General features: G+C 47.6%; 1 non-coding gene across 1 annotated transcript; it reads left to right on the forward strand.

Moving 5' to 3' along the window:
• The first annotated feature begins 13,351 nt into the window (after window positions 1-13,351).
• LOC120918067 lies at window positions 13,352-13,424 on the forward strand. Its single transcript, XR_005744280.1, has one exon. It is a non-coding gene; the product is annotated as a small nucleolar RNA SNORD26 (small nucleolar RNA).
• The last annotated feature ends 2,201 nt before the right edge of the window (window positions 13,425-15,625 follow it).

Below are 15,625 nucleotides of genomic sequence, written 5' to 3' on the forward strand. Positions count from 1 at the left end.
CTATGCTTTGGTTTGTGAATGAACAGGAAGCCACTCAGCACAGAGCACTTCCCATTCATTCACTGTCCCATGCACAGTGACGGGACAAGGTCATCCAGGGCAAAGATACCAAATTTCACCCCCCCCCCCCTTAGGATTAGGGTTAGCAGTGATGTCGCTGTCTCTACTCCTGTCAGCCTTGTAACAAAAGAATCTGGCACAGGGCGCCCCCATCCCTGCAATAAACCATTGCGCACAGGTCAGTCATCCCCCTGCCCACCCCTTGTCCTGGTCGTGCAGCTTTGGCTGCAGAGAAAGACACGTGTGTTTGAGTTTTGGGGTGCACACCCTAATGCAATAGGCTGCGCACACCTATGACAGGGGCTGTCAGTTTTTTTTTTCGTTCCATCCACTGGGTTGATTGAAAAAAAACTATTAGTGTGTACTAGGCTTTATTTTTGGAATCTTGGGTTGCTTTGTGTATTTCTTCCAGGTCTGTGCCGTAATCCAATTTGAAACTTTGCCTGTGGGCACAAACCTCCTGTAATAAAGACCGGTCACACTTGCCCTCTTGTGCAGAGTGAAAGGTTTAAAGGTGGTGAGGAGAGTGATGTCGCCTCCTGTTTTATTCCACTAAATTCCATGCTACTGAGCTGCAAATGTGTGCATTGTGTGCTGTTGTGGGGCAGTTGCAATAGGGCCCCTTGCACTTGAATGGGTCACAATTGCAATGGGGGATATAATTCCAGCAGCAGCCATGAAGTAAAGCATTGCGGCATGTGTCCACCCCAAGGGTGGCAGCAGTCAGGTCATGGTATATTGAGTGGCCCCCTCAGCAACAAATTAGTGGGAGTGGTTACCCCGCTGTGCATGCTGGGGAGGGGGTACTTAAAGCGGGGGTTCACCCTATAAAAAATAAAAAAAAATTTTTTTTCTTCTAGCATAAAATTCGGCATAGTAGCACGAGCTACAGTATGCCTGTCTTAATTTTTTTATCCCCGTACTCACTGTTATATCGTACATCGAAGATTCCGACTGCCCGCGGGGAATGGGCGTTCCAATCCAGACGGAAGGTGATTGACGGCCGGCTCTGGCGCGTCACGCTTCTCCGGAAATAGCCGAAATAGGCTTGGCTCTTCACGGCGCCTGCGCAGGCGCCGTGAAGAGCCGAGACCTACTCTGGCTGTCTTCGGGGAGCGTGACGTGCCAGAGCCGGCCGTCAATCACCCTCCCTCTTGAAAGGAATGCCCATTCCCCGCGGGCAGTTGGAATCTTCTATGTACGATATAACAGTGAGTACGGGGATAAAAAAATTAAGACAGGCATACTGTAGCTCGCGCTACTATGCCGAATTTTATGCTAAAAAGTTGTTCTGCAGGGTGAAACACCGCTTTAAGGATCAGATGCCATTGGTGTGGGGTCCGTTCCCGCCTGTCTAGGGGTGCGTGTTGTGAATCCTAGTTTCGGGACCACGTTGGCCCGGGGCTGCAGCTTCGTCTGGTGGGCCCAGTTGTCCGGCTGGGGCCCATACTGCAGAGGTGATCCTGTGCTGTCCGTCCTGCAGGAGGAAGCCACTTGATGAAGGAGACCAGGGGAGGACCTATCCTAGTAAGGACCATGCAAGAGGCTGGTGACTTAGGAGAAGGCCTGGAAACTTCATCCAAGGATGCACCGTACATTGAGAGGCCTGACAGTGTAGCCTTAGTCAATATTCCAATCGCACACCTTCCTGGAAAAACGGCCAATAAGTGCAAAAATGGGTGCTGAAGCGATCACCAGCTGGGAACTGGAACAGCAATCATACGAACATATTCGCCAACACACCGCGGATCGTACAAAAAGTTTAATGCAGTGAAAACATCACAAGGATTGCAACGTTTCGAGGCCGCGCAGGACCTCTTCGTCAGGCAAGGCCTCGAAAATGTTGCAATCCTTGTGATGTTTTCACTGCATTAAACTTTTTGGACGTTTTGTACGATCCGCGTTGTGCTGGCGAATATGTTCGTATAACAGTGTAGCCTGTCGGGTCTAAAGGTTCTAGTGAGAAAAAGCTAAAGAGATTTGGGTGCTGAATTCTGTGGCAGAGGATTCCAGACCAAAATATCTCACCGAGAAAGGAAGGTCTGTGGCAGAGACTGTACTTTATTTTCGTGTATCATTCCGGCTGCTAGGCCAGTGAGAGGGACCTATCCGGGTGACCAATACCCACTCTGGCTAGAGTGGCGACGTGAACTGTTTGCTGGAAACAGGAGTGTTTCCTTACTTTGTGACTGTGCACCTGAACCTACCTACCCTTCCACCCCTCACCCTTCTTTTCTACTAAAGTTCTTCAAAATAAACCCAAAGAGAAAATAGGTACGTAGGGCCATATTCTGAGTAAGGATACGATGGAGTATCTCAGGATACTCCATCGTATCTCTCTTTTTTGGCCCGTGTATCTATGCGACTGATTCTTAGAATCATTTTCGCATAGATACACTTAAGATCCGCCATGTGTAAGTCACTTACACTGTCGGATCTTAAATGTAATTACTCCGCCCGCCGCTAGATGGCGTTTACGTTCAGGTCTCATTTGTTTATGCAAATGAGCCTGATACGCCGATTCCCGAACGAATTCGCGTCGCGTAACCGTCGCTAACGTCGTTTGCGTAAGCGTAAACTTACCCCTGCTATATGAGGGGTAAGTTTACGCAAGTCCCACGTAGGCCATGTTAAGTATGGTGTCGGGTCCGCGTCGTGTTTTTCCATCAGCTACGTCGTTTCCCTAAGTCGTTCTTGAATACGACTTTACGTCAATGACGCACACGTCGGCGTCATTGACGTTTTACGCCGAGAACTGGAGCATGCGCACTGGGCTATTTTAAGCCCGTCGCATGCGCAGTTCGTTAAAATCGGGGGCGCGCTTAATTTAAATAGAAGCCACCCCCTTGGAGATACGCGTGGCTACGCCGGGCCATTTACACTCCGCCGCCCCAAACTACGGAGCAAGTGTTTGGGGAATACAGCACTTGCTCCTGTAGGTTGGGGCGGCGGAGTGTAAATGGCTTACGCGCCGCCCGCCTACATTTAGCCAGAATATAGCCCGTAGTGTGTGGACATTGAAATTCTTCAGACTCTCCTTTCACCCTGGACAGCGAGAATAGAGGTAACGTGCCGCCCAAAATCTAAACCAGCAGCTCCTGCGGGGGTAGTGCTACGCCAACAATAATTATATAGACCCAAAACCCATTAAACAAAATTGCTATTCCATAGCAAACCAAATTCTGCATATATACGTTGCAATCTGTGCACACAGACGCATGCATAGTAAATTCGATGGACATAGGATTTTCTTGTTAGGAAACAACATGCTCCTGTACACACAAACATTTTAGTAAAGCAAACTCAATTACACATGTTTGCATGAACAAACATTTTCCACAACTAACCTTTCAAGCCTGAAACAGGGCTGCTTATCCTTACACATGGGTATGTGGGCAGGGTCCATGCAGCGGGGAGTAACACCTTGTCTGAAGACGTGCTCACCAATGCCCAGAACCAGGCGGAGGCTGTGGTTATGTGAATCGAATCAAACATTAAAGTGTCATTAAACCCACATCCTAAAAAACTATTAATAAATGCTGTATTACATGAAAACCTGGTTGATCCTGCTGCTCTCTATCTCCACCTTCTGTTCATGTCCCCAATTCAGCTAGGGATTTTGCAGCTGTGGTAGCAACTCTGCACATGCTCAGTTTTCAGTGAGTTTCTATGCTGAGCATTTCCCCCCTAGAACATCTGAGCAGCCCATGTGACTATAGAGTCACAAATGTGGGCTTATACACAGTGATAAATGACAGCCCACTCCCTCCCTCCCTCCTCCTCTATGCCCACTAACCAGCTAAACACAATGGTGGTGGGATCAGGGGCGGACCACTTGAATAATAATAATTATTGTGTAATAATAACATTAATAATACTGCAAATGGCACGCTGCTCCCCATCGGCCCCTCCTTCCCTCCCGTCCACTGCAAATGCTTGTACTGTATACGCCGTGACATCAACTGGGATGGACGAGAAGAGAGGAGGGCCCGGCAGGGAGCAGTGCACCATAGCGGTATTATTACAGGCATCGGGTGAGTGAAACTTTTTTTACTGTAGTATAGAGAAACCAGGGCCATCGCCAGAGGGAGGGGGGGCGGGTACAGATGTATCGGACCCGGACCAACATAACCGCAGGAAGGCCCATGATACTCTCCTGGTTCCCCCACCCCCATGGTGTGGGCTTTCCCTCCCCCAGTGTCCCGCTGTGTGCTCCCCCCTAGTGTTCCCCTGTGTACCCCCCCCTCAGTGTCCCACTGTGTGCTTCCCCCCCCCCCCCAGTGTCCCCCTTTGTGCTTCCTTCCAGTGTCCTCTGTGTGCTCCCCTCCAGTGTCCCCCTGTGTGCTTCCCCCCCAGTGTGCTTCTCCCCAGTGTCACCCTGTGTGCTCCCCCCCTGTGTCCCCCTATGTGCTCTCCCCCCCACAGTGTCCCCTATGTGCTCTCCCTCCCCCAGTGTCCCCACCCCCAGTGCCCCCCTGTGTGCTCCCCCCCGTGTCCCCATGTGTGCTTCCCCCCCACAGTGTCCCCCTGTGTGCTTCCCCCCGTGTGCTTCCCCCATAGTGTCACTCTGTGTGATCCCCCCCCACAGTGTCCTCTTCCTCCAGTGCCCCCTGTGTTCTCCTCCCAGTGTCCCCCTATGTTCTCTCCACCCCACAGTGCCTCCCAGTACCCCTCTGTGTGCTCCCCCCCCAGTGTCCCAAATGGTGCCCTCCCATACCAGTGTCACCCTGTCTGCTGCTCCCCCCCCCCCCAGTGTCCCCCATTGTGCTCTCCCCCCACAGTATCCCCCTGTGTTCTCCCCCCCAGTGTCCCTCGTTGTGCTCCCCCTCCCCCCACAGTGTCCCCCTGTGTGCTTCCCCCCCACAGCATCCCCCTGTGTGCTCTCCCAGTGTCCCCATGTGTGTTTTCCCCCCCACAGTGTCCCCCCATGTGCTCTACCCCCTACAGGGTCCCCCTGTGTGCTCTCCCGCCCCCAGTGTGCTCCCCTCCAGTGTCCCCCTGTGTGCTTCCCCCCCACAGTGTCCCCCTGTGTGCTTTCCCCCTGTGTACTCCCCCTGTGTGCTCCCCCCACAGTGTCAATCTGTGTGCTCCCCCCCACAGTGTCCTCTTCCTCCAGTGCCCCCCGTGTTCTCCTCCCAGTGTCCCCCTATGTGCTCTCCCCCCCACAGTGTGCCCCCCAGTACCCCTGTGTGCTCTCCCCCCCAGTGTCCCAAATGGTGCCCTCCCATCCCAGTGTCACCCTGTCTGCTCCCCCCCACAGTGTCCCCCTGTGTGCTCTCCCCCCACAGTGTAGTGTCCTCCTGTGTGCTCCCCCTGTGTTCTTCCCCCCTACAGTGTCCCCCTGTGTGCTCTCCCCCCCCCAGTGTCCCCCATTGTGCTCTCCCCCATAGTGTCCCCCTGTGTTCTCCCCCCCTACAGGTTTACCCTGTGTGTTTCTCCCCCCCCCCCCCAGTGTCCCTCGTTGTGCTCCCCCTCCCCCCCACAGTGTCCCCCTGTGTGCTTCCCCTCCACAGCATTCCCCTGTGTGCGTCCCCCAGTGTGCTCTCCCCCCCACAGTGTCCCCCCATGTGCTCTCCCCTCCCACAGTGTCCCCCTGTGTTCCCACCCCCTACAGTGCCCCCCTGTGTTCTCCCCCCACAGTGTCCCCCTGTGTTCTCCCCACCAGTGTCCCTCATTGTGCTTCTAGCTTCCCCAGTTTGCTCCCCCCCCACAGTGTCCCCCTGTGTGCTCTCCCCCACAGTGTCCCCCCGTGTGCTCCCCCCACAGTGTCACCCCATGTCCTCCCCCCCCCCTCCCACATTGCAAGCTTCTCAGATATTCCTGGCAGACAATTCCTGCATAAAAATGCGAGGATGGTCTGTATAGTACATGCGTATACAGTACAGTGCCTTGAAAAAGTATTCTTCCCCCTTTGAAATTTTCCACATTTTGTTACAACCAAAAACGTAAATGTATTTTATTGGGATTTTATGGGATAAACCAACACAAAGTGGCACATAATTGTAAAGTGGAAGGAAAATAATAAATAGTTTTCAAAAATGTTTACAAATAAATATGTGAAAAGTCTGGCGTGCATTTGTATTCAGCCCCCTTTACTCTTGATACCTCTAACTAAAATCAAATGGAACCAATTGCCTTCAGAAGTCATCGAATTAGTTAACAGAGTCCACCTGTGTGTAATTTAATCTCAGTATAAATGCAGCTGTTCTGTGAAGCCCTCAGAGGTTTGTTAGAGAACCATAGTGAACAAACAGCATCACAAAGGCCAAGGAACACACCAGACAGGTCCGGGATAAAGTTGTAAAGAAGTTTAAAGCAGGGTTAGGTTTATAAAAAAAAGATCCCAGATTTGAACATCTCACAGAGTTCAATTCATTATCGGAAAATGGAAAGCGTATATGGCACGACCGCAAACCTACCACGACAAGGCCGCCCACCTAAACTGACAGGCCGGGCAGGGAAAGCATTAATCAGAGAAGCAGCCAAGAGGCCCATTTTAACTCTGGAGGAGCTGCAGAGATCCACAGCTCAGGTGGGAGAATCTGTCCACAGGACAATTATTAGTCGTGCACTCCACAAACCTGGCCTTTATGATGAGACCATAATTTACATTTTTTACCTAAAAGAAAAACACTATGGGGGTTATTTACGAAAGGCAAATCCACTTTGCACTACACGTGCAAACGACAAGTGCAAAGTGCAGTCTCTGTAGATCTGAGGGAGACATGCAAAGAAAATAAAAAACAGCATTTTAGCTCGCACATGATTGGATGATAAAATCAGCAGAGCTTGCCCTCGTTTCAGATCTACCCCATAGATCTACAGCGACTGCACTTCCACGTGCAATTTCAAGTGCACTTTGCATTTGTAGTGCAAAGTGGATTTGCCTTTCGTAAATAAACCCCTATGTGTGGAAGAAACCTAACACTGCTCACCCTGACCACACTATCCCCACTGTGAAACATGGTGGTGGCAGCATCATGTTGTAGGGTGTAGGAAAGCTTTTCTTCTGCAGGGACAGGGAAGCTGGTCAGAGTTGATCGGAAGATGGATGGAGCCAAATACAGGACAATCTTAGAAGAGAGTTTGCAAAAGACTTGAGACAGGGGCGGAGGTTCACCTTCCAGCAGGACAACGACTCTAAACATACAGCCAGAGCTACAATGGAATGGTTTAGATCATGGGTCTTCAAACTATGGTCCTCCAGTTGTTCGGTAACTACAATTCCCATCATGCCTAGTCATGTCTGTGAATGTCAGTGTGTTACAATGACTCATGGGATGTGTAGTTCCGCAACAGCTGGAGGGCCATAGTTTGAGGATCCCTGGTTTAGATGAAAGCATCTTCATGTGTTAGAATGGCCCAGTCAAAGTCCAGACCTAAACCCAATTGATAATCTGTGGCAAGATGTTAAAATTGCTGTTCACGGACACTCTCCATCCAATCTGACAGAGCTTGAGCTATTTTGCAAAGAGGAATGGGCAAAAATGTCCCTCTCTAGATGTGCAAAGCTGGTAGAGACATCCCCAAAAAAACTTGCAGTTGTAATTGCACCGAAAGATGGTCGGTTGTACAAAGTATTGATTCAGGGGGGCTGAATACAAATGTACCCCACACTTTTCAGATATTTATTTGTATAAAAAATTGAAAACCATTTATCATTTTCCTTCCACTTCACAATAATTTGCCACTTTGTGTTGGTCTCTCACATAAAATACATTTACGTTTTTGGTTGTAACACGACAAAATGTGGAAAATGTCAAGGGGTATGAATACTTTTTCAAGGCACTGTATGTGCATATATGTGTAAAAATTCTTCTAGCTGTATTTTGGGAAAGGGGTGACCTTTGCATGTAAAATGTTGCCCTGCGACGCAGATTTTCTTTTGTTTTTAATATCTATACACAGTGCAAGTTTATGGCCCATTCAAAACAATGGACTGCATTTAGATCAGTAAAAAAAAAAAAAAATAGCTGGATTCAGAGTAGATACACCGACCTAACTCGGAATCTGCGCCGTCCTAAGTTTAAGTGTATTCTCAAACAGAGATACACTAAAACCTAGATAAGATACGACAGCCTGCGCCGTCGTATCTTAGGGTGCAATATTTAGGCTGGCCGCTAGGTGGCGCGTCCGTTGAGTTTGGCGTAGAATATGTAAATGACTAGATAAGCCTATTCACGAACGTACGTGCGCCCGTCACAGTAAAGATACGCCGTTTACGTAAGGTGTTTTCAGGCGTAAAGTTATTCCATCAAATAGCTGGACTAGTCAATGTTAAGTATGGCCGTCGTTCCCACATCGAAATTTGAAAATTTTACGTTGTTTGCGTAAGTCGTCCGTGAATAGGGCTGGACGTACTTTACGTTCACGTCAAAACCAATACATCCTTGCGGCGTACTTTGGCGCAATGCACACTGGTATATGTACACGGACGGCGCATGCGCCGTTCGTAAAAAACGTCAATCACGTCAGGTCACCCTCCATTAACATAAAATACGCCCCCTCATCCTAATTTGAATTAGGCGCGCTTACGCCGACCCCATTTACGCTACGCCGCTGTAAGTTAGGAGGCAAGTACTTTGTGAATACAGTACTTGCCTCTCTGACTTAAGGCGGCGTAGCGTAAATATGATACGCTACGCCGCCTTAAAGTTGCGGCGGCGTCTCTGAATCCAGCTAAAAGTCTGAGGGCCAGATTCACAGAAGAGATACGACGGCGTATCTCCTGATACGCCGTTGTATCTCTGAGATACGCTTGTCGTATCTATGCGGCTGATTCATAGAATCAGTTACGCATAGATAGCCCTAAGATCCGACAGGTGTAATTGACTTACACCGTTGGATCTTAGGATGCAATTCTAGGCCGGCCGCTAGGTGGCGATTCCATTGCGGTCGGCGTAGAATATGCAAATGACTAGTTACAGCGATTCACGAACGTACGCTTTACCCGTTGCTCTAACTTTACGTTGTTTCAGTTGAGACACGCCACGTAAAACTAAGGCTGCCCTCTAGGTGGACTAGCCAATGTTACGTATGGCCGTCGTTCCCGCAGCGAAATTTGAAAACTCACGTCGTTTGCGTAAGTCGTCCGTGAATGGCGCTGGATGCCATTTACGTTAACGTCGAAACCAATGACGTCCTTGCGACGTCATTAAGCGCAATGCACGTCAGGTCGACGGAGCATGCGCAGTACGTTCGGCGCGGGAACGCGCCTAATTTAAATGGTGCCCGCCCCATTTGAATTAGGCGGGCTTGCGCCGAGCGGATTTACGTTACACCGCCGCAAGTTTCCAGGTAAGTGCTTTGTGAATCAGGCACTTACGCTGTAAACTTGCGGCGGTGTAACGTAAAGGGAATACGTTACGCCGCCGCTGCATAACAGAATTCTCTGTGAATCTGGCCCTGAATGTCTAATAGGGTGTATTTTTTGTGTCCAGGTGCAAGAGCCCATAGACATGAATCGCTCTGTGCTGCTGTACTGCAGCGAGTGCAGCAGCACAGAGCGATTCATGTCTATGAATTCAGACTTTATTTTTTTACTGATCTAAATGCAGCCCATTGTTTTTAATACAGTGGTGCTATTGCAAAGTTCCTAAACTAATTGTCAGTGTCTTTGGTGTGACTTGAATGCCATAGACTGCAATGGTAAAATGGTATCTTTGTCTTATCAAAACGACTTTGGTTGCGACATAATGCGACTTCAGAAGGTTTTTTTTTTTTTAACCGTATACTCCACTTCCAGTCCATTGTCTGCTGTGTTCTTGTGCCTATCCCTGTAGCTCAAAATCTCCTTCCAAAGCACAATGTCCACCTAGCCAGGGTGACTGCAAAGCTGCATACAACACCATAGGAAAACACAGAAGTAATGGAAAAAGGAAATCCGTGTAGAAGGAAAAGGAATTGTAAAGTCGCAATGCGAAATTGCACGACTTTGGGGTGCAAGCAGTGTGATCCCAGCCTTCAGGGCTCGTTCACATCATACGTACATTAAAACTGATGGAAAAAAACGTGCAGATTTCACTTGCAGAGACATCAGTTTTCATGCACGTCGGTTATGCGCCGTATTCACACCAATGGTGATGTCATAGCATTTTTTTTTCTCATGCAGAAAACTGCGTAAAAAAAAATCAGCGTGTGATCCCAGTGTTGTCATCAGGACACATAAGCCCAGATTCTTGTACAATGGGCGTATCTCTGCGGCGGCATTACGTATCCGATTTACGTTACGCCGCCGCAACTTACACGGGCAAGTGCTGTATTCTCAAAGCACTTGCTCCGTAAGTTGCGGCGGCGTAGCGTAAATCGGCCGGCGTAAGCCCGCCAAATTCAAATGTGGAAGGGGGGGGGGGGCGTGTTTTATGCTAAACTACTGTGACCCGACGTGATTGACGTTTTTGCGGAACGGCGCATGCGCCGTCCGTGGAATTTCCCAGTGTGCATTGCTCCAAAGTACGCCGCAAGGACGTCATTGGTTTAGACGCGAACGTAAATGACGTCCAGCCCCATTCACGGACGACTTACGCAAACGACGTAACTTTTCAAATTTCGACGCGGGAACGACGGCCATACTTAACATTGGCTGCGCCTCATATAGCAGGGGCAACTATACGCCGGGAAAAGCCTAACGTAAACGTTGTAACTTTACTGCGTCGGCCGCGCGTACGTTCGGGAATTTGCGTATCTAGCTAATTTGCATTAATTTGCGGAAGCGACACCTAGCGGTCAAAAAAAAAAAATGCAGTTTAGATCCGACGGCGTAAGAGACTTACGCCTGTCGGATCTAATGGATATCTATGCGTAACTGATTCTAAGAATCAGACGTATAGATACAACGGCTCGGATTAGGATTTACGACGGCGTACATGGCGCTGCGCCGTCGTAAGTCCTCTGAGAATCCGGGCCATAGAGAACAATTGATTTTTTTTGCAGAACACATGTAGCAAAAGTTCACCAGTGCAGTTTCAGATGTGATTTGAGTTGCACAAGGGAAATCACATTATAGTAATAGTGCCAGCTCATATCAATGCGACTCAGCATGAACCGATTTAGGAAAAGGGTCCTGTGCTACTCTGGTGCGATTTCAGTGCATTTTGGCTCCATATAAACCACATCTGCATGCGATCCGGGTGTAATTCGGAAAGCAATTTCAGTGTTTTTTTTTTTTTGTACAAGTACAGCTGTCTGCATTTACGAGCAATAAATAAATGTCCTGCCATGTTTAGCTCGGCAGATAAATTCGTTGTTCATTTCTCTTTGCAATAAAGTACACTTCCTACTTATCACATAACCCGAGCAAACAGCGCAGCAGCGTACACGCCTTTAAAAAAAAAAAGAGCCGGATATCCGGTACAGGAACAGATACCATGTGCGCGTGCGCAGGATCATTCCCAGAAGGCCATGCGTTCTGCTATTTAAGCCTCCGCCCAGCCTGCAATCGGCCATTTCGTTTGACCTTCTTGCTGTGAAGGTAAGTCTGAGTGCTTGGGCTTGTCGAGGCCTCACACGTGGCGGGCTGGGGACCGTCTCTGCCTGCTAGGGCTCCACTCCTGATATGAAGCTTTCTAGTCTTTCTGCATGAGGGGGCGAGCAGTGCTGCAAGATGGCTCCAGGGGAGGCTGATGTAGAAGGGCATGCAGCATCAGTGGTATTACCTGTAGTAATGTGCCTCGTGTTCTCTCAGTAATGCTGGGGCCCTCCTAGGAGCAGTGACTGAGGGAATGTATACACAATGGGGCTTTTAGCCAATTCTTAATGGCACCCCCATGCATCACCCCTGTTTGTGCTGTGACTCTGTATGGTGCTGCAGCACTGTGGGTTTTTATTTTTTGAGGCGCAGATTTTTTTTTTCTTGGTATAGCAGACCATTTAAATGAATGCGCTCATGTACCTGTGATGGCCTGCATGTTAACATGTGAACCTAGCCTGTGACTATCCCACCACCTCTTATGGGCTGGCTGTTCACTAGACTAGTAGTCTTCATAATGTGATCTGCAGATTGGAGGGGTTGTCATTCTGCACCTCCTCCATTCACAAAGCATTGCATTCTAGGATAAAAATGGTGGGGGTTATCAAAACGAGAACTAAAAATGTTCTGAGAAGCAATCCCCTTTGTCTTAAAGCGGGGGTTCACCCAAAAAAAATATTTTAACAGATTCAGCTGAGTTTTTTATTTATCCCCGTACATACTGTATTTTCACCGCTGCTTCCGTGTATGTCTTCTGAGGGACTGGGCGTTCCTAATTGATTGACAGGCTTCCGACCGTCGCATACTGCATGTCACTAGTTGCCAAAAGAAGCCGAACGTCGGTGCGCAGGCGCCGTAAAGAGCCGACTCGCAGTCCGGCTTCTTTCCGCAACTCGTGACGCGCTGTATGCGACGGTCGGAAGCCTGTCAATCAATTAGGAACGCTCAGTCCCGCAGAAGACATACCCAGAAGCGGTGGTGAAAATGCGGTATGTACGGGGATGAAATAAAAAAAACAGCCGATTGTCATTCTGGCAACTCGGCTGAATCTAATGTTAAATTTTTTTTGGGTCAACCCCCGCTTTAAGCTTCTGTTAAATTGTCTTAAAGGGGTTGTAAAGGTTGGTTTTTTTTTTTCTAAATAAGTTCCTTTTTAAGCTAGTGCATTGTTTCACTTACACTTTTTTCCTCTGGTTTCGTGTTCCTGAATTTCACTTCCTATTCCTCAGTAAGCTGTTCTGACTGACCCCCAGCCAGATGATGGGGGCAAGCTTACTGAGGAGAAATTCAGACAGGGGGGAAAACAGAAGGGAAATCTTAGGAAAAAATAAGTGAACCAACAATGCACTAGCTTTAGGAACCTATTTAGAAAATAAAAACAAACCTTTACATCCCCTTAATTTTCCCTGTACACTAATGGGAGGAAGCTAAATTGAATTCCTGATTTTAAATAAAAATCTGGTCTAGTGGGGATTTATAAACTCTAAGCTGTCGCCCTTTGTCTTACTGGGTGGGCGTTGGGTGAGTGCCATGCTTTCCCTTGCTGACTGAGCACATGGCTGGGTGGAGGGTGCAGTCCTTGTCTTGTGTCAATGATGAGACTTATCACAGACCTGTTCTGAGAATTCTTTGAGGACAGCTTTTGTCTCTGAGCAACACCTGATGGCAAGGCTAGTAAAATATATATATTTTTTAATGTATACTAAAGTTTTTCTTTTTTTTTTTTTTTCTTGTAGGTGCCAGCCATGTGTCACAGAAATGGTAAGTGTTCTATTTTGACGTTTTAAGTGGACAAGGTCTCTAGTCAATGTACAAGTAGCCCTGCCACAAGGATGATGGACTTGAACTCTCTCTCTCTGTATTGGCAGTGGAGATATAACCTCACTGGCTGAGTGGTGTCTGTAATATGAAGTCGCTCCATCCAAGACATGTCTGTGGGGTTTCATCCCTGTTCAGTAAACTGCAGCCATAGAATTGCCTGTTTGATTTGGCCTAATTGAAAAGTTGATCAGCATTTACAGCACAATTTGAGGCATGCTGTTGGCATTGGTTTAGGACAGGGGTCTCCAAACTTTCTGAGCAAAGGGCCAGTTTACTGTCCTTCAGACTTTGAGGGCCGGAGTGAGTAGAAAATGCCCAGGTGTCAATGTGGGTAAATAATGCCCTTTCATTGATATTGGTGGGAGGAATATACCCCATTGTTTGTATTGGGGGGGGGGGGAATGGCCCCATCACTGGCAGGAATAGGGTCCCCTTATTGGTGTCAGTGCGAAGAATAGTTGTTGGTATCAGGGCAAAGAATTGTGCCTCATAATTGGTGTCAATGGGAAGAATAGGGCCCTGCTTGGTGTCAGTGGGATGTATAGTGCCCCATTGTTGGTATTGAAGAAATGGTGCCTTGTATCAGTGTGGGGAATAGTCTCAAGGGCCACATCTAGCCCAAGGCCAGTTTGGAAACTCCTGGTTTAGGAGGTCCCTGGTTCACACCAAAGTGGCTTTGATATCAAGCCAATTCAGTATGGCAGTAGTGTAGTGGTTGGCACTTTCACCTAGCAGTAAAAGTTTGCTGGTTTGAATTCGAACCACAATATCTGCATGGAGTTTGCATGTTATCCATGGGCATGTGTGGCCAACATGCCACCTTAAATTTACGTATAGTTGGCAATGGGGTGCAACCTGCCATGTGATTTGAAAAACTGTCCCATAACACGTTGCACTTGTGTGAACGTGGGCTTGGTATACCTTCCACAATCTAGTTGGCAGTGTATCTGGCTGGTCAATCTGCCATGAAACCAGCTTATACAGCCCATCTACAAATGTAACTGCATAGAATGAATGAATGAAAACTTATATAGCGCAACACATGCGAACTTAATCGCCTCTGGGCGCTTCTTGTTCCTGTCTCCTTTGGTATCAAAAGAGATGAGTCTTGATCTTTCTCCTATAGGAGGTGGGTATAGGCTCACTATTCATGTTGGAAGGCATCTCTGCAGATTTTCTCTAGTCCATAAACATGTCATAGGGACCTTGCATGCTGTTGGCTCTAATGCAGTTATTTAGAACTTTACCTTTGGAATGCTATAAACTTTAGATTGTAACTATTAACCAATTTTCAGTTTTGTGTAGAGGGGGATTGATTGGAACACCTATCAGTTTATTGCTGTCTTGTGCCCCTATTCAACCTTTCTTTTGTTTACAATCCTTGCTGGGAACAACCCAAAATTTGGTTTTCATTGACTTTTATAATAGAGGGGAAAATCTTCCAATGGGGACACTAGTTTGGAACAGGAAGTGAAGAGCAATTGCCACATGGGACAAAGGCAAAAAACTTTACAGTGGTTATAACCCTCCCTTGAGTTGTTGCTTTTGGTTCTACTTTAATTTCCTGAACTGCTGTAGACTAGGAGCATTATCAGGAGGCAATGTACATGTAAACTGCATGTCTGAGCAGCTTTCTGCTGATGTGGTAACCTATATTCATTCTTGTATTCTCAGGGTTGCTACGATCTGAAGATGGCTCCCCACAGCATTACAGGTGAGCAGTAAAGACTTGCATGTAGGGTACAATGTGGTGGTCATCAGTGATGATCTATATAGACAAGCATATATCTGACTTGTCAGTGAATGTAAACTTTTGTTCTGAGATGATAAAGACTAGAAAGGCCGGCTTCTGTTTTTAATTTCAACACTAAACAAGTTTCTCTCTCCTCAGGGTGCCTCTTCATTTTGATGTTTGGTGAAGATGAAGACTACATCATATGGGTAGGTGTCATGACTCGATGAGGCTTTTTGAGAGGGCAATATTTGCTTGTAGAAATGAACAGCAAGTCCTGCAGTCACTATGAAGTAGAGCTGAACCTAAAATCTAGTTTTGAATATTAAAATGGGTTGTATTTGTTTAGCACAACACTGCTTCATATCTGATATTTTAGGCACCTTTTTTTAATTCCAACCTCCGGTACAGTTTATTAGGTACATGCCACCCTTTGATTAGATTACTGGATTACATTGAGGTCAATGGATGGTGTAACACAATGTAATGGATGATGGTGTAGTTAGTGCTTCATTAGTTACTAACTTGTGTCATCCTGTTGGCTA

This window comes from Rana temporaria, chromosome 11 (genome assembly GCF_905171775.1).
Source record: "Rana temporaria chromosome 11, aRanTem1.1, whole genome shotgun sequence".
NCBI classification, from domain to species: Eukaryota; Metazoa; Chordata; class Amphibia; order Anura; family Ranidae; genus Rana; species Rana temporaria.